The following is a 20,135-nucleotide window of genomic DNA, read 5'->3' on the forward strand; positions in this document are numbered from 1 at the left end:
TCCCTTCTGTGTTGTCCCGACTTGCTCTCTTTACTCATTCCCCCTTCCCAGCCCCACAGCACTTATAAACATATCTGTAATTTATTTAAAATAATGTCTGTCTCCCCTTCTAGATTGTAAGCTTATTGTGGGAGGGAATGTGCCTGTTTATTGTTATCTTGAACTCTCCCAAGCACTTAGTACAGCGCTCTGCACACAGTAAATGCTCAATAAATACGATCGAAGGAATGAATGAATGAAAGGTTTCATACAATTCTTGTCCCACTTCCTGGATCCTCCATCATAGTGTAGTGGATAGGGCATGGACTTGAGTGTGAGAAGGACCTGCTGTGTGACCTTGGGGAAGTCACTTCACTTTTCTGGACTTCGATCACCTCATCTGTAAAGTGGGGATTGAGGCTGTGAGCTCCTTGTGGGACAGGGACTGTGTCCAACATGATAAACTTGTATCTACCCCTGCACTTAGTACAGTGTCTGACATATAGTAAGCACTTAATGAATACCATTATTATTATTACTACTGGGTTCCTCACCCTTCACTCTCCTGATACTGCGTTCTACATAATCTTCAACTTCCTTTTCCCTGCAAAATCTAATGGACCCTATTCTATCCTAATCCCCCTCGACCAGTGGACAACTTTAGACCGTGTGTATCATTCTCTTCTTCTTGGAAACATTAACTAACCCTGAGTTCACCAACAATTTTCCCCTAATTCTTTTCTTACCTCTCTGGCCACTTATAATAATTGTGGTATTTTTTAAGTCATTACTAAGGGCCAAGCACTGAACTATGTACCCTTTATTCACACCATCCTCAGCCTCACAACACTTAGGTACAAATTCCTCCCCTTCTAGATTCTAAGCTCCTCATGGGCAGGGAACGTCTACGGAATGTTTATACTGAATTCTCCCAAGCACTTAAGCACACGTGTTTTCTGCACATTAAGCACTCAATAAAGCTGACTGCTTGATCTATTGAGGCCCAACACCATCTCTGTCTCAAGCTCTAAGTAGGAGGGAGAACAGTTATTGAGTCCCCATTTTGCAGATTGTAGGCGTACCTCAAGGTTCAGTTCTTGCTCTCCTTTTATTCTCCATCTACACTCACTCCCTTGGAGAACTCATTCACTCCCACGGCTTCAATTCAGGTATCATCTGCCCAAATCTACATCTCCTCCCCTGTTCTCTCTCCCTCTCTCCAGGTTCACATTCATTCATTCATTCATTCACTCTCATCTCCTCCTGCCTTCAGGACATCTCTAATCAGATGTTCTCCAGACACCTAAAGCTCAACATGTCCAAGACAGAGCTCCTTATCTTCCCTCCCAAACCCTCTCCTCTCCCTAACTTTCCCATCACCATGGACCTCAAAACCATTCTTCCCATCACACAAGCCCACGATATTGGTGTCATCCTTGACTCCACTCTCTCATTCACCCCACACATCCAATCTGTCACTAAAGCCTGCAGGTCTCACCTTTACAATATTACCAAAATCCGCCCTTTCCTTTCCATCCAAACCACTACCACATTAGTACAATAACTCATCCTATCCTGACTGGATTACTGCATCAGCTTCCTTCCTGACCTCCCAACCTCTTATTTCTCTCTACTTCAGTCGATGCTTCACTCTGCTGCCTGGATTATCTTTCTTCAGAAACGTTCTGGGCATGTCACCTCTCTCCTCAAACATCTCCAGTGGTTACCTATCAACCTCTATATCAAAAAGAAACTCCTCACTGTTGGTTTCAAAGCTCTCCATGACTTTGCCACTCCTTACCTCACGTCCCTTCTCTCCTTCTACATCCCAGTTCACACACTCTGATCTTCTGGCGTTTACCTTCTCTCTTTGCCTCACTCTCACCTGTCCCGCCATCGACCCCTGGCCCACATCCTACCTCTGGCCTGGAATGCTCTCCCTCCTCAAATCTTCCAAACAATCTCTCCTTCCCTACTTCAAAGCCTTACTGAAGGTTCACCTCCTCTAAGAAGCCTTCCCAGACTAAGCCCCCTTTTTCCTCATTTCCCCATCCCCTCCTCATCACCTAGACTCACTCCCTTGGCTCTACCGCCAGCCCCACAGCACTTATGCATATATGTATATATCCATAATTATATTTATTTATATTGAAGCCTGTTTACTTGTTTTGATGTCTGTCTCCCCCCTTCTAGACTGTAAACCAGGTGTGGGCAGGGATTGTCTCTATTGCTGAATTGTACTTTCCAAGTGCTTAGAACTGTTCTCTGCACACAGTAAGCGCTCAATAAATATGATTGAATGAATGAATGGATGGATGGATGGATGAATGAATGAATGAATGAATGAATGAAATTGAGGCACAGAGAAAGGACTGTTGCTATATTACCGATTTCGTTTGTTACTCTTTACTGTTGTCAGTGCTGCCACCCACCTCTTTGGCCTCACCATGTCCCTCCTCCTCCCCTCCTCCCGCCCGCCCCTTCCTATCCTCCCCTTCCCCTCTCTCACTCAGCTCTTTCCCACTCTCTCCTCTGCCTCCGCAGCTTAACCCTCTTCCCCCCATTTCCCTCTGCTCCTCCCCCTCTACCTTCCCATCCCCTCAGTACTGTACTCGTCTGCTCAACTGTATATATTTTCATTATCCTATTTATTTTGTTAATGAAATGTACATCGCCTTGATTCTATTTAGTTGCCATTGTTTTTAGTAGATGTTCTTCCCCTCGACTCTAATTATTGCCATTGTTCTTGTCTGTCCGTCTCCTCCGATTAGATTGTAAGCCCGTCAAACGGCAGGGACTGTCTCTGTTGCCGAATTGTTCATTCCAAGCGCTTAGTACAGTGCTCTGCCCATAGTAAATGCTCAATAAATACTATTGTATGAATGAATGAATGAATGAATAAATGACTTACCTAAGGTCACGTAATTGGCAAATAGCAGAGCTGGATTTAGAAACCAGGTCCTTTGACTCACAAACCTATGCTCTTTCCACTAGGCCACATTGCTAATTGACTCCTTTTTGATCTCTTTTTCATTCAATCATTAAATTGCATTTAATAATAATAATAATAATGTTGGTATTTGTTAAGCGCTTACTATGTGCCGAGCACTGTTCTAAGCGCTGTGGTAGACACAGGGGAATCAGGTTGTCCCACGTGGGGCTCACAATCTTAATCCCCATTTTACAGATGAGGTAACTGAGGCACCGAGAAGTTAAGTGACTTGCCCGAAGTCACACAGCTGACAAGTGGCCGAGCGGGGATTCGAACCCATGACCTCTGACTCCAAAGCCCGTGCTCTTTCCACTGAGCCACGCTGCTTCTCTATAGAGCACTTACTCTTTTCAGAGCTCTGTATTAAGCACTTTGGGAGAGTACAATATAACAATAAAAGACACATTTCCTGCCCCTCTTCTTCTACCTCTCATGCCCTAACAATAGGTGTCCCTCCAGGTTCTGATCTGGATCCCCTTCTCTTCATACTTAGCACTACTTCTTTTAGCAGTTCATCCTCCTACATGGCTTCAAATGCCATCCTTATTGATCAGTCAGTCAATAGTATTTACTGAGCACTTACCATATGCAGAACACTGTACTAAGCACATCCAGGAGTTAGTAGTCACAGTCCCTGCCCTGAAGGGATTTGTAATCTAGTATTTCCACTTAAAAGTGATCAAACCTTGGGTTTGCTGATACTGTCCTTTCCTGGTTCTCCACATATCACTCTGACTGCTTCCTCTCAGTCTCTTTGGCAGGCTCTCCCTCTGCCTCCCACCTCCGTAAGTGGTGGTCACTCAAGGCTCAGTTCTGAGATCCCTTCTGTTTTCCATCTACACCCCCTCTCTTGGAGAACTCTTTCAATCCCATGGCTTAAATACCATCTCTATGTAGATAATCCCCAAATCTATAGATCCAGCCCTGACCTCTACTCTCTGCAGACTTGCATTTCATCCTACCTTCAGGACATCTCTACTTGAATGTCCCAACACGTCAAACTAATCATGTCCAAAACAGAACTCTTTGTCTTCTCAATCAAACCTTATCCTCCCTCTGTCTTTCACTGTAGGCAATACCAGCATTCTCCTTATCTCACAATCCTGTAAACTTCGTGCTGTTCTCGACTCATTTCTCTCATACAACACGCCTTTTCAATCTGTCACCAGGTCTGTCACCCAATCAGTCAACCTCCACAACATCACTAAAATCCACCCTTTCTTCTCCATCCAAACTGCTACCACGATCATCTGAACACTTAGCTTAACCCGCCCTGATTACTGCATCGGTCTCCCGTCTCACCCCACTTCAGTTCATATTTCACTCTGCTGCCCTGAACAGTTTTCTACAAAACCTTTCAGTCCATGTTTCACCTCACCTCAGATACCTCCAGTGGTTGCCGATCCACCTCCACATCAAACTGAAACTTCTTACCATTGGCTTCAAAGCAATCACCTTCCCCGCTCCTACCTTAGCTCTCTGATTTCCTACTGCGACCCAGCCCACACTCCACTCCTCTAATGCCAATCACTGAACCTCGATCTCATCTATCTCACCGCCAACCCCTCACCCACATCCTGCTTCTGGGCTGGAAGTCCTTCCCCCTTCATATTTGACAGAGCAATTGTTCTCCCCATCTTCAATGCCTTATTAAAGGCACATCTCCAAGAGGCCTTCCCCAACTGAGTCCTCATTTCCTCTTCTCCCACTCCCTTATGCATTGAACTTGCACTTGGATTTGTACCCATTATTCACCCCTCCCTGTGCCCTACAGCACTTGTGTGCATATCTGTAATTTATTCATTTATATTATTGTCTGTCTCCCCCTCTATACCGTAAGCTCATCGTAGCAAGGCACGTATCTACCACCTTTGTTTCCTTGTACTTTCCCAAACATTTAGTGCTCAATAGTGCTCAGTAGTGCTCAATAAATGTCTCTGATTGATTGGTTGATTGACAGAGGTGTTTCCCTCCTTATGACCAGGACTAGGCCCATAAATCAATTTAAATGCTTTCCCTCTAGACTTTAAGCTCATTATGGGCAGGTAACGTATCTGCTAATTCTCTGGAATTCAACTCTCCCAAGTGCTTAGTACAGTGCTCTGCACATAGAAATCGCTCAATCAATACCAATGATTTCACAATGGCTCCATAGTTTGAGCCCATGGAGACTAAACCTGGAATTGATAGTAACCCTCCACATTTCAGGAAGCTGTTTCTTAGAACTCCTCTAGTGCCTAATTCCTCTAATTCCAGTTTAAAATGACCTGGAAGCATGACTTCATCAACCAATTAATAAATCAATCATATTTTTTCAGTGCTTACTATGTGCACAGCATTGTACTAGGTGTTTGGGAGTTAATGTACATCTAGAAAGCATCACCAGGGAGAAGGAAGGTTTTTTGTTACATTCAACTTGAGACCACTCTAATTGTGAGTTAACTGATGACCTTGCATTTACTCCAGCCATTAATGCAGGACTTTGCACATAGTAAGTGTTTAAAACTATCATCCTCATAATAAAAATAAAGTATGTTCTCCTTTTATGTCTTCCCTTTCCTTCATTTTTTAACGTTGAAAATGCAGGTATGAATTTGAAATGATATCCCAGGTGAAGATGGTGTATATTTGAAAATTACCATTACTCTCCACCCACTTCCACTCAAAAAATGAATCATAATGTCATCTATACCGCTCACGTGGCCCTATGGATAAGACATCTGACTTCAGATCAGAGGATTGAGGGTTCGAATCACCCTCACCTTCACTTTACACACTAACGGTCCCCACTTCAAAACCGGGTGGGAGCACAATTTTGAGAAGCAGCGTGGCCCAGTGACACAGGCCTGGGAGTCAGAAGGACCTGGATTCAAAACCCGGCCCCCGCCACATCTGCTGTGTGACCGTGGGCAAGTCACTTCACTCCTCTGGGCCTCAGATCTCAGAGAATAAGAGTGGGATAAGAATGTGAGCCCCATGTGGAACAGGGACTATATCCCAACTGATTAACTAGTATCTCTCCCCAGTGCTTAGAACGGTGCTAGGCCCCTAGTAAGCAGTTAACAAGTACCATTATTATTATTATGATCTATTCAGTATTTACTATTTCCTAGGATAAATACAAGTTTTTGCAAGCAGACTCAGCCCCCATTCCACAAAGAAACTCTCAATCTATTTCATCCCCATTTTACAGATGAGGATATTGTGTAGACCACTGACAGAGCCAGGATTAGCAACCAGGTCTCACCTTCCAACCCTGTGCTCTTCCCACCAGGTCTTGCTCAATTATCTGAGTAAATGAAAAGATCTGGAGAAAGTAGCTTGGTGGATCTAGGGAATGAAAGGTTTAGTTAAGTACCCTTCTCATACAAAAGGTTGTCAACTAAAGGCTTGCACCTGGCATGTGATCTTGGTGGCTGGATCTGGGTGAAACAGATAGCTGGCGGATAAGTAACAGTTTCAGTTTTGCAATGTTTTATCTTTGTGTAACAGACAACTTTGCATGAGGAAGGAAGTCTATAAGACCTGTGGATGATGACAAACCACTAACCAGATTCCAGGAAAATGTCAGTTTGCTCAAGTCTTCTTTTTTCAAAACCAGATGTCGGTGGTCAGATTAGCATTTGGGTCACATTGCAAAGACTTAATTGGTAGATTTGAAACCTTCCTGATCTCCCCCCACCCCCCACACACACCCAGGATGCACACCACTTTCTGTTAAAGGCATCCTTGGGAATCCTTTTCCTCCTTGGTCTCATCCCTCAGATGTTCAGGGCATGTGGCTTTAAATTAAATAGTATACTTTAATGGAATATTTATTTTAAAGTCATTTTTCATTCTCTAAACATATATATATATATAATATACATGTCTACTAGGCAAACCACAGCCTGTTGCTATGGTTACCACTGTACGCTTTTGTGAATAGCTAATTTCACATTCTTAGACCTATAGGGTTCGGAGTGCATAATTATTCTGGTCTTTCACTGCTTCCTCTTTAGCTATCCCATCATCCTTCTTCTGAGAAAAAAAGAATGTGATAATTAGCAAAAAGTGCATAGCAGAACTCAGCTTTCTGAGGTGGTAGTAGCATTACAAAATTATTTAAGCGGCTTTACACGACAAGCTAAACACAAGGCAAACAGGTAAGAATAAGGTTTTTTTTCTCTCTCTCTCTAAAATGGTTTCATGCTGTTATTTAAGTTGTAACTATTCAAGTGCCTTAGTTAAGTTACAAAGTGGAGGCAGAACTTTTCGTACTTCACTCCTTGAAACTCCATGAAAAGTATTTTACATGGTCTTAATTGTCTTAATAACAGAAAGTTGAAAAGATCACCCCTGCTCTGTTTGTGTATCTACATAAACACTTGATAAATTATGCTTGGTTTGAAAATTCACTTTGACCATTCTTTTTGCTCTTGGTTTCTTATTTTTTTTCTTGTTAGAGGCTAGCCATTTCTATCTTCCAAAGAAAGGCATTGTACCATTCATTGTTTTCCCTACTTTCTTGGTCAAAATATGAACTTTCATCTCTGTTTTTGACTTTCTCTTGTTGCATGGAAATTCAGACCCTTTGTAGAGAGACACTTTCAGGACAGAAAATAGCATTATTGGCCAAATACAATTCAAATGAGGTGAAAACTCAGCTTTTGGTACTCTAGAGACTTTTCCCAAACCTATAATACAGTGCTCTGTACACAGTAAGTGCTCAATAAATACGATTGAATGAATGCATGTGGGGTCTCGATATTTAAGGGTTAATGAACGATACGGCTGGAAGCATCAGAAGCATTTCAAAACCGAACGGAAATCGACCATATTCTTTTTGGTAGCTGACTTCTCCTATTAATCCAGTAATACAAATGAGATCTCTTTACCAAAGAGAGTCAGAGGAGCTTATTTTATGATTTAATATCGTGATATTGATGTTCACTGTCTCTAGAAGTACAGTGGTTTTATTCAATTACTTCTTTTAAAGACTGTCTTCTTATGTTCCTCAACCTGTAGATGACAGGGATCTTTATTAAATCATCCATTTCTTTTTACAATTCCTGAGCAGGTTTCCTTTTATTTATCGGAATTGAAAATAAAATAGTGGAGAGTTATTTGAAAAGGCCAATCAAATCTCAAATGTTTTGGGGACGTCTATTCTGAGAAACAATTTAGGTAAATAATGATGCTGGAAAATGGCAGCAGGTAGAAATGTTTTCCTGAGTTGTGAACAAAAATTTATCCTGGCCCTCTTTTCGACTGCCTATGCTCCATCAAAGCTGACAAACTTTGGCTTTGAGAGCATGTTTTATCAAAGTAAAAGATCCTACCCCTATTCATTTGGACATTTCTCTTTTTTGTCTAATTTTTTTAAGCACTTATTTGTGCCTGTAGTGAAATGTAACGTTTAGACTCTAAATAGCCTTTACATGTTCACGTTCAATTCCTGTGACTTGTGTACATAATCATTTGCCATTGGTAAAAGATGTCTGGAAATGAGCCAATTAGTACTTTTTAAAGTGAAATTTGAAGAATTTCTGTGAAGTTTTAAAGCTGCACTACATTTCTATATTGAATTGATGGTGTTATGTGAACTCTCATACATTTTCATACAATAGGGCGATTGTGCTAGACATGTCCTGAACTTGGTAGTGTTTTTATATATTTTCCTAGTTTCAGCAAAAGCTTTAGGAATTATAGCTATGCATTATTCTTCTTCATTACTTAAATATGTGTGATACAATACAGTAGAGGAAGCTATGCTCAACAAAGAAGAGAAACTCTGCAGACAGGAAATTACGATCTGAAACCACAAACAGAACAGTAACAGAAGTGAAAATGAAGTCTCAAATGCAGGGAGGGAGACACCCCTGGGTGCTTGCTCAAGAGGAGAAAGATCAGCTCTGTGCTTATTTCCATATTTGGAATCAGGTTTTAGGGGTTTGTTTTTCACTAAAAGCCACGTTCCCCAAACTGGTCGCTGATGGGCCGACTGCAGGATGTAAGGATTATCGAAAGAGATGCTTCAACTCAATTGGGAGAAAAGTGGGACAGATTTCACCTTCCACTATAGTTTATGTGTTTAACTCTGGGAAAATATGCTCAACCCCAAAAAGACACATTCCTGAGGTAGCGAAAGTATGGTCTGCTAGTACTTCTGAATTATTCAGGGTTAAAAATACACCATGGGTGTTCATGTTTTAAACCAGAAGGATTTTTTCAAACTTTTAAGAAAACAGTGGGAATTTGATTTCCTGATAGTAGAACTAGTGCCTCTTTTTCAAAATACAGTAGTGTCTGACAGATAACCAGTGAAAAATGTATTGTCATTAATAGCAACAATAATGTGAATTTCCAGCCATACCAGCTGATGTCTTGCCAGGATTGCAGCAACAGTCAGTGCAAATTTCTTGAAGATGTTTTGCTTTATTTGCTTCCTTAATTTTGTAAGCTAAATCCTGCACAATACATAGCTCTGTCTGAGATGAATGGTGGCTTGAGAATAAATGAAAGTCAAGAAGATCCTTCTGTAAGTTATTGTTACCAGCATCGTTTTAGAGGAAATAAAAAGGGATCAACTAAAGAGGTGGGCAAAGCAACATGATTTAGTGGGAAGAGCTCTGGAGATCTACGTTCTCGTTCTAGCTTTGACAGAATTTGTTGTATGACCTTAGACTAGTCACTTAACCTCTCTCTGTGTCTCCTTCTCTTTAATCACCCACTCTCAGCTCCACAGCACTTGTGTATGTATTTGTAATTTATAGGTTCATATTAATATCTGTCTCCCGATCTAGAATGTAAGCCCACTGAGGACAGGGAACGTGTCTTCCAAATCTGTTGCATTGTACTCTCCCAAGAGCTTCATTCAATGCTCTGCACACAGTATGTGCTCAATAAATACCACTGATTGATGGATTGATTAACTCATAAAATGACGATAATACCATCCTCTCCCTACCTCAGAGGGATGGTGTGAGGATAAAACTGATGTGAAAATGGTATAGATTTTTTTAAAGAGCTCTACAAATATAAGGTATTATTATTGTAAGCTCACTGGGGCCAGGGATAAAGTCTCCCCACTCTATTGTGGTCTCCCAAGCACTTAGTAATAATGATAATAATCATGGTATTTGGTAAGCACTTACTATGTGCCAAACACTGTTCTAAATGCTGGGGTAGATAAAAGATGATCAGGTTGTCCCACTTGGGGCTTAAAGTCTTAATCCCCCTTTTAAAGATAAGGTAACTGAGGCCCAGAGAGATTAAGTGGCTTCCCCAAGGTCATACAACAGACAAGTGGAGAAGCAGGATTAGAACCCATGACCTCTGACTCCCAAGCCCGGGCTTTTTCCACTTAGCCATGCTGCTTCTAGAAATGCTTCACACTGCACTTAGTAGAGTGCTCTGCACTCAGTAAGCGCTCAATAAGTACCACTGATTGATTGATCACTAGTAGTAATAATCATAATACTTTTTTAGTTCCAAGACTGCGATAGAGAGAATGAAATGTTAGATTGGACAAGGTGGAAGACCAGCGTGGATGTGCTTCCTGATTGGCTAAGGAAACCTAATGATTGTCAATGTTTACTAAAATGCATACATGTCCATGTGTTCCCTCATCTCTCTGCTTCCAGTTTACATGATCATTTTCCCTATTATTATTATTTTAATTATGTTGAAATACAAATCTCTAAAGGACAGGAAAATCTGAATCAGTAGACATAGGTTAGCCCAAGAGCCAGTAAAAACATTCAGGGAAGCGGTGTAGTCTAGTGGAAAGAGCACAAGCCTAGGAGTCAGAGGATCTGGGTTCTACTCCTGGCTCTGCCACATCGGCTGGGTGACCTTGTACAAGTCATTTCACTTCTCTGTGCCACAGTTCCTTCATCTGTAAATTGGGGATTAAATCGTACTCCCTCTTATGTAGTCTGTTGAGCCCTCTGTTCAGTCTGATGTTCCTGTATCTACTCCAGAGCTTAAAACAGTGCTTGGTACGTAGTAATTGCTTACCAAGTATGATAATAATAACAACAATAATAACACTAACTATAATAATCACAACAATTCAGGTAACTACAGAACCCACAGTCGTTGTCCCTTCCATACCACTGAGAGAGATCCACATCCCTCCTTATTGAAAGGAGAAGGCCCAGGATGCCTTCTCATGTGGGGTCTGGCTTGGTAGGGACTAAGTAGGGTCTCGTACATCTGAGCTCCAGCTCAGTTCTGTTACTTGAGTTCTCTTGTAGTCTCTCACTGTGGAGAGAACGTAGCATCATTTTAGAAGATTACCATCATCATCATTTTCCTGTAAGCAAATTAAACCTATAGGGCTGATAGCAAAACTTGTCCCGACAACCGATGCATCTCAATTTTAACGATGCAGAATTTACAAGAGTGAGAGAAAAACCAAGGAATAGTCTGTCTTTGCTTACTCTTGAAAACCTGAAAAGAAGTCAAATTGAAACTTACCTTATATCTTCACCCCAAATCTATATGAATTTCCACAGACCTGGGTTTTTCTTTTTAACTTTGGAGTAGGAACCTGTTCTCTTCATCTTCTCTCTTTTGAAGACTATTTGGGCTGAATTCAAGATGGGGAAGGCCAAAAGTGGTTACTGAAATGTACCTGGCAGTTTTGACTGTTATACTACTGAGGTGTTAGCTAGAAGAGGGAAAAATATGTGTGTAAAATACACGATCAAGGAAAACTGCTCCTTGTTGTTCAAGAATGGCACTTAACCCTATGTAACCAGTCACCAGGAACAATGCTAGTAAATTTTTGCCATTTTTTTCTCATTCATTCAATCGTATTTATTGAGCACTTAATGTGTTCAGAGCACTGTACTAAGTGCTTTTTTCCCATCCCCACTTACTCCTCTCTCCTTAAATGAGCATTTTGCCTCCTACTTTTCACATCATTAATACCAATTAGAATCATCTGGGGATTACCCTTGGTTTAGAGGGAAATTCAATTCTGGTCCCATCCCAACAGCTCTAGAACAATGGGCTTCCTCTGGGGAGAGGCTTAAAGTTGATGGGAACATCAGGGATGAGGTATCCATGGCACTAGGGCACTCCCTTGTCCCTTGGTGGTATCAAACTTTCATCTTCATGTTTTCTAAAGGGTTATAGTTGGACAAGCAGATAATTTTTGTATGATAATTGTTAAGTGTTTTCTAGGTGCCAGGCACTGTACTAAGCACTGGGGTAGATAGATACAAAGCTAATCAGGTCCATGTCCCTCATGGGGCGCACAGTTTTAATCCCCATTTTACAGATGAGGTAAAAAGTTAAGTGACTCACCCAAGGTCAGACAGAAAACCAGTGGTGAAGTCAGGATTAGAGCCCAGATACTCTGACTCCCAGGCCAGTGATTTTTCCAGTAGACCACACTGCTTCCTTGTTTCTATTCCCTAAAGAGATCATTGCAAAACTTTTCAGACTTTCCAAATCAAGTACACTCTAAATCAAATTATAGGAGTTTTCTCCACTTACAAGGTGTTTTTTAGTACTTTACTGTTATTGATAAATGATAATTAACTAACCCCATCTCTGTGTAGAGATACTAGCATATTGAGGGATATTCATTCATTCAGTAGTAGGTAGTAAGTGTCCACTATGTGCAGAACACTTACTGGGTGTTGCCTGTGTGCAGAGCACTGTATAGAGCAACTGCTGTGTGCAAGGCAGAGTACTGAGTCCTTACAGTTTACAGAGTGTTGTACTAAATGCCTAGTGTATGTGGTTTATTCATTCAATAGTATTTATTGAGCGCTTACTATGTGCGGAGCAGTGTACTAAGCACTTGGAATGTACAATTTGGGCAACAGATAGAGACAATCCCTGCCCAATAAGGGGCCCACAGTCTAAATGGTTTACTATGCTCAGCATTTGAAAAAGTTGCAAGGATGAGAAGCAGCATGGCCTAATGGAAAGAGTAAGGGTGAGGGGAGTCAGGAATCCTGGGTTCTAATTCTGGCTCTTCGGATCTTACTGTGTGACCTGGGACAGGTCACTTAATTTCTCTGTGCCTCAGTTTCCTCTTCTGCAAAATGGAGATGCAACCCCTGTCTTCCCTCCTACTTAGACAGTGAATCCCACGTGGGGCAGAGACCTGATTATCTTGTATCTGCCCCCATTGCTTAGAACAGAGGTTGGCACATAGTAAAAGCTGGACAAATACCACGCTTACTCCTTTTAATTCCGACCCAGTCCCTGTCCTGTCAGGGGCTCACAGTCTAAGAATAAAGGAGAGGAGATGTTAGTGTCAGACACAGAAAGATTGAAATGATAAAGACAATGAGAGACAATGAAACAATTTAAACAAACAAGGACAACAATGAAAACAATAAGAGCAAGAGCATCTGGGAGGAGAGGAGCAGTTTTCAGACTCCTCACCATTCTGAGGAGCTGATCAGAATCCAAAAACCTTAACATTCAGAATCTTCCTTCTTCCTGGCACATTTCCTCAGTCTGGCATTTCCTTTGAGATGAGCTCTTACTTTTCGAACATTTTAACCCTGATTTCTACCTTTACGTCAGCATTAAAGTGAATTTCTTTCATCCACAATATGGAAATGATTTCTGAGGACACAAAGAACCATGTTTTTGTCTCCAAGTGTCACCACGGTACTTGAGGGATTTTAGTTACAGCCCTAGTTAAACCCAAAAGGGAGTTGTTAGGATCATAACTCTGAACACATCGCAGTGAAAATCATCTCTGGATGCAGTGCCTTCAATGTATCAATGCCTCCTACATTATTAATTTGGTAACTGTCTAGTCATGGTAGGGAATTATGTGTGGGGAAGCTCTGACTCTGTCAGTAGTTTTTTTAAAAAATGAAGAATGAGCCTCTCTTAAGCTCTTTTCCTTTCCCCTCTTTCTGGAATGGAGAAGAGCTGAAGGCTGACCATGCCCGCCTCTGTCATTATCTCTTGTCTTCACTGTAGTTTTTATCATGCTCCTCATCTGGTAGGGTGATGGGAAAGACATCTCCCCCACTAAGAGAAGCAGCAAGATTAGGGAAAGAAGCATGGGTCTGGGAGTTAGAGGTCCTGAGGTCTAATCCCTGCGGCCCCACTTGCCTGCTGTGTGATCTCGGACAAGTCACTTAACTTCTCTGTGCCTCAGTTTCCTCATCTATAAAAAGGAGATTCAATCAATCGATCGTATTTATCGACCTCTTTCCATGTGCAGAATGCTGTACTAAGCGCTAGGGAAAGCACACTGTAATGGAGTTGGTAGTCACTTTCCCTACCCACAACAAGTTAACATGTTCTCCCTCCTACTCAGACTGTGATCTTCAAGTGGGACAAGGACTGTGTCTGATCTATCTTGTATCTACCACTGTTCTTGGTACATAGTGAATACTTAACAAATGTCACAATTATTAGTATGTAGATGGAGTCCCTATGTGATTGGATTCAGGCATAATAATAATAATGTTGGTATTTGTTAAGCGCTTACTATGTGCAGAGCACTGTTCTAAGCACTGGGGTAGATACAAGGTAATCAGGTTGTCCCACGTGAGGCTCACAGTCTTAATCCCCATTTTACAGATGAGGGAACTGAGGCACAGGGAAGTGAAGTGATTTGCCCACAGTCACACAGCTGACAAGTGGCAGAGCCGGGATTCGAACCCATGACCACCGATTCCCAAGCCCGGGCTCTTTCCACTGAGCCATCCTGCTTCATGTGTTCCAGAGAAGCGGCTTGGCTTAATGAAAAGAGCTGTGTGACTTTGGACAAGTCACTTCACTTCTCTGTACCTCAGTTATCTCATCTGTAAAATGGGGATTAAGACTGTGAGCCCCATGTGGGACAACTTGATTACCTTGTAATAATAATAATAATGTTGGTATTTGTTACGCGCTTACTATGTGCAGAGCACTGTTCTAAGTGCTGGGGTAGATACAGGGTAATCAGGTTATCCCAAGTGAGGCTCACAGTTAATCCCCATTTTACAGATGAGGTGACTGAGGCACAGAGAAGTTAAGTGACTTGCCCACAGTCACACAGCTGACAAGTGGCAGAGCCGGGAGTTGAACTCATGACCTCTGACTCTGAAGCCCAGGCTCTTTCCACTGAGCCACGCTGCACTTAGAACAGCGCTTGGTACATAGTAAGCACTTAACAAATGCAAATATTATTCTTCACCCAAGACTTCCACTGAATATTTACTGTGGAAACCTTTTATTTTGCACCTTATCCTGACGAGATCCAGGGTTGATTACATCATGACTGTGTGTGCTGGCATGCTGTGTGATGAATACAGGGCTCTGAAAATATTCCCAAGAAATTTGACCATGGATGCTTATGAGAGGGGTTATCTCTCCCCTTTGTCTCCTCACCTTTCCCCTTCCCACCTGTCCCTGCTGGCCTTCTGTTTACTCTCCTACCTGGCTCAAACTCCATGCCGCCCCTTCCTTGTTCCAAGCTCAGAGCAAATACACTCTGCCCAAGATATTTAGTTTTATAATCTAGAAAATTTGGTATAAAACTTGAACCCCAGATATCTGTTGTTTGACATGAAGTCCCCAGTTCAAAGCAGGGTGCAGCAGATAGAACAAGGGTCTGCAAGTCAAAAAATCATGGGTTCCAATCCTGATTCTGCCACTCCTCTGCTGTGTGACCGTGAGTTAGTTGCTTCACTTCCCTGTGCTTCAGTCACCTCATCTGTAAAATGGGGATTGAGACTGTGAGCCCCACATTGGACAGGAACTGTGTCCAATCTGTTTTGCTTGTATCCACCGAGTACAGTGCTTAACAAATCCGATTATTATCATTATTATTACTACTACTAATAATAATAAAATGAAGCTAATAGTGACTTTACTTTCAATAATAATGATATCATTTCATTATTAAGCAGATCTCTTCTGTGTTAGTTACAGTATTTGTGAAGCACTTACTATGTGCAGCACTGTTCTAAGCGCTGGGGAAGATACAAGGTAATCAGGTTGTCCCACAGGGGCTTACAGTCTTAATCCCCATTTTGCAGATGAGAGAACTAGGGCACAGAGAAGTGAAGTGACTTGCCCAAGGTCACACAACAGACAAGTCAGGGGGCCAGGATTAGAACCCATGACCTGTGACTCCCAAGCCCGTGCTCTTTCCACTAAGCCACGCTACCTCTGGGAGCTTTGCTGATATTGCCACATAGGTCTTGTCTATTTCTAACCCCTTGATGACACTGTCCCCAAAGACTGGGATCCTCCTTCACACTCTGCCCCACCTTCAAACATCTCCTAAAATCCCTCCTCCTCCAACAAACTTCCCCAGCTAATTTTGGGGAATCTTAATCTTATCAACCCATCTTCGGTTGTCCCTTACCTTACAAAGGCATTCATTTAGACCCAGACTCAACCCTTGTATTGTATGTATTTATTCAACTCAACATTCAATTTCATTTATGCTGATATCACTGAGGGAGAATATTGGAATTTGAGTTTGAATTGTACTTCCCAAGCACTGAGTACAGTGCTCTGCATGCAGTAAATGCTCAATCAATGCGATTGAATGAAGGAATGAATATTTCTATTCTACGTCCCACTTCAGAAAGTGAGCTCTTTGCAGGCATGTCTTGTGCTAGGGTTGTTCATTCCAAGAGCCAGGTTCATTGAAATGCAATTTAGAAGGTTCTCCATCTGTACCATGACTATTACTGCTTTTACAATCAGAGTTCATTTTCTTTAGTGGGTTTTCTGAAGTCCTTACTATATGTGGGGCACTGTACTAAGCACTGGGGTAACCAGGTTGGATACAGTCCCTCTCTCACATGGGGCTCACAGTCTTAATCCCCATTTTAAAGATGAGATAACTGAGACCCAGAGAAGTGAAGTGACTTGTCCAAGGTCACACAGCAGACAAGTGGTGGAGCAGGGAAGAAAACCCATATCCTTATTACTTCCGGGCCTGGGCTCTATGCACTAGGCAACCCTACTTCTCTTAGTCAGTCAATCCTATGTATTGAGCGCTTGCTGTGTGCAGAACACTGTACTAAGCCCTTGGGAGAGTACAATATAACAATAAACAGATACGTTCCCTATCTGCTTACAGCATGAAGGGCACTGTTCTAAGTGCTTTGGATGGGACAGTGAAATAGGGTTGGTAGACCCGATCCCTTCCCTCAAGGAACTTACAGTCTATAGAGTTTCTTTATTAAATCTCAAAGTCGCTCTTTCCCCTTTGTCAAGGATCAGAACTTGGAGAGAATGGGTTTCTGTGTGTGGTTGTGTGTGCGTGTAGGTGTGTGTATATGTCAGCGTATGTATTGGGGTGCGACATCTGTGGGTGTATGAATAAGCCTGCCTCTCTTTCTTTCGGTACCCTTTTGCCTGGTTCTTTATATTTATCAGCATCTCTAGCAGTACTTATAGAGCATCTAATATCCACATACACAGGCTTGTCAGCTGTGTGACTTTGAGCAAGTCACTTAACTTCTATGTGCCTCAGTTACCTCATCTGTAAAATGGGAATTAGGACTGTGAGCCCCACTTTGGACAACCTGATTACCTTATGTCTACCCCAGCACTTAGAACAGTGCTTGGCACATAGTCATTCATTCATTCAATAGTATTTATTGAGCGCTTACTATGTGCAGAGCACTGTACTAAGCGCTTGGGATGAACAAGTCGGCAACAGATAGAGACAGTCCCTGCCGTTTGACGGGCTTACAGTCTAATCGACATAGTCAGCACTTCACAAATACCATTATTGTTATTATTTGATGTTTGGAGGACATACCAGCTCCACCTTATAAGCAAAAGGGGAAATGAGCTGATGCAAATTGCTAACCATACATTACGCAAAAGAGCATGAGACTAGAAAAAACTGACTAAGAAAACCTTATGTAAGCAATTCACTCAATAAAGAGATACCTATTTCCCCATCTGGCAATTAAATCAATAAAGATTTATCCATTTCCTTTTCTGTTTCTTTCTTGTCTCCTTTCTGTGATGCCTCATAAACCTCTGCCTCTCTCTCCTGTTTCCCTCTTCTGTCTTTTTCCTCTATCAACTAGCTTAGACTTTGAGCCATAAGCCTTCAAGCTCCTCTGACCCCTCTCACACCCTAGCCACCGCCACATTCCGACGTCCACCCCACTCTGAGCTGTGGGAAACAAGCAAACCAAGAAGACTGGAGTCCTGAATCAGAAGTCAAACGTGGATGGGAGGAGAGCCCCGTAGCCAGGGAGATGGAATTGCTCAGGGGTCCTTCGGTTAATAGTAATGCCAGACAGGCAATTCGAAACAATTCCACCTTTAGGCCATGTGCCTTCTGGAGCTTGTTTCCAATAGAGCCACCCGAGAGGTACAGTGGATCCGAAACTATATGTCTAAGTTCCAAAGCTGTCTGATTTCTACGTTGAGATGTCAGTCAAACAATCTGTCATTTATTGAGCACCTCCTGTGTGCAGAGTATTGTACTCAGGGCTTGGGAGAGTACAATATAACATTATAACGGATACATTCCTTGCCCAAAATGAGTTTTCAGTCTAGAGGCAGCGTTCATAATAATAATAATGGTCTTTGTTAAGCACTTACTAAGTGCAAAGCGCTGTTCTAAGCACTGGAGGGGATACATGGTGATCAGGATGACTCATGTAAGGCTCACAGTCTTAATCCCCATTTTACAGATGAGGTAACTGCAGCTCAGAGAAGTTGAGTGACTTGCCTAAAGTCACACAGCTGACAAGTGGCTGAGCCAAAATTAGAACCCACGACCTCTGACTTCCAAGCCCGGGCTCTTTCCACTCGTTCTATTCATATTTATATTCTTGCATATGCTGTCTACAACATACTTTGATATCCCAGCAGCCGACTAGATTGTTGGAGGTAGAGGATCACCTGGCTAATTCTGGGCTGCCGGGTCGTTAACTGGTCATTCTTTGAGATTGCCAGTGAAATTTAGATCATTTTAGGTGAGTTGAGTTCTAGCTTCGTGTTGTGTTGGTTTCAAAGGAAGTAGGTCAGGGTGGCACAGTGAGAAGCAGCAGGTACTGGCAGAAAGAGCACAGGGCTAGGAGGCTGGCTCTAATCCAGCTCCGCTACTTGTCCGCTGTGGGACCTTGGGCAAATCACTTAACTTCTTTTGTCTCAGTTTATTTAACTGTAAAACGGGGATTCAATACCTGTTCTCCTTCCCTTAGTCTGTGAGCCCCATGTGGGGCAGAGATCGTGACTGATCTGATTGCATTTTATCACCCTCTGCATTTGGTACATAGAAAGTGCTTAACAAATAATATCATTATTTCCAACTCCCTCATATACTTATGTACCTATCTTCTTCCCCTTTCCTGTAATTTATTTTAGTGTCTGCTACCCACTACTAGACAGTAAACTCTTTGAGGGCAGGGATGGTGTCTGCTTATTCTATTTTTCTACCAAGTGTTTAGGACAGTTCATTGACAGATCAAGTACTTAATAATAACAATAATAATGATAATGTTGGTATTTGTTAAGCGCTTACTATGTGCAGAGCACTGTTCTAAGCACTAGGGTGGATACAGGGTAATTGGGTTGTCCCACGTGAGGCTCACAGTTAATCCCCATTTTACAGATGAGGCAACTGAGTCACAGAGAAGTTAAGTGACTTGTCCACATCACACCACTGACAAGTGGCAGAGCCGGAATTCGAACCTATGACCTCTGACTCCAAGCCCGGGCTCTTTCCACTGAGCCACACTGCTTCTCTTAATAAGCACTATTAATGATCTAATTGCTCAACTGATCAATTGCTTTTTTTCACCCTGTAAATTTAATTTTGGAAATGGCATGATCGACTGGTATGAGTCTTGATTACACTATTTTTTTTCTGCAGAGAACAGGTTAACAGAATAGGGGCAGTGCAGCCTAGTGGAAAGAGGCTGGGCTTGGGTGTCATAGGTCCTGGATTCTAATTCTGGCTCTGCCTCTTGCTTGCTGTAGGAACTTGGGCAAGTCACTTAACATCCATGGCCCTCAGTTTCCTCATCTGAAAATGGGGATTCAATGGCTATTTCCCCCTAAATTCAGACTGTGAGCCCCATGTGAAACAGGGACTATGTCCAACCTAATTATCTTGTTTCTACCCCACTCCTCAGTACCTTCTTGCTACATAGTAAGGATTTAACAAATGACATTATTATTAGGAGTAATAGTAATAGTAGTATCATTAGCTTACTGTGAT

At 42.1% G+C, this 20,135-nt stretch overlaps 1 protein-coding gene across 3 annotated transcripts in view; it reads left to right on the forward strand.

Moving 5' to 3' along the window:
* Positions 1 to 20,135, forward strand: part of MBNL1 (muscleblind like splicing regulator 1) — a 290,117-nt gene that overhangs the window by 3,808 nt on the left and 266,174 nt on the right. For 2 of the 3 annotated variants that reach the window (XM_029069811.2, XM_029069756.2), the window contains exon 2: positions 6,973 to 7,116. The exons of the other annotated variant lie outside the window; for it this stretch is intronic. The gene's annotated coding sequence lies outside the window, so the exon portion shown is untranslated. The remainder of the gene's footprint in view (positions 1 to 6,972; positions 7,117 to 20,135) is intronic. 3 annotated transcript variants of the gene reach the window in all.

Source organism: Ornithorhynchus anatinus, chromosome 1 (genome assembly GCF_004115215.2).
Source record: "Ornithorhynchus anatinus isolate Pmale09 chromosome 1, mOrnAna1.pri.v4, whole genome shotgun sequence".
Taxonomy (NCBI): Eukaryota; Metazoa; Chordata; class Mammalia; order Monotremata; family Ornithorhynchidae; genus Ornithorhynchus; species Ornithorhynchus anatinus.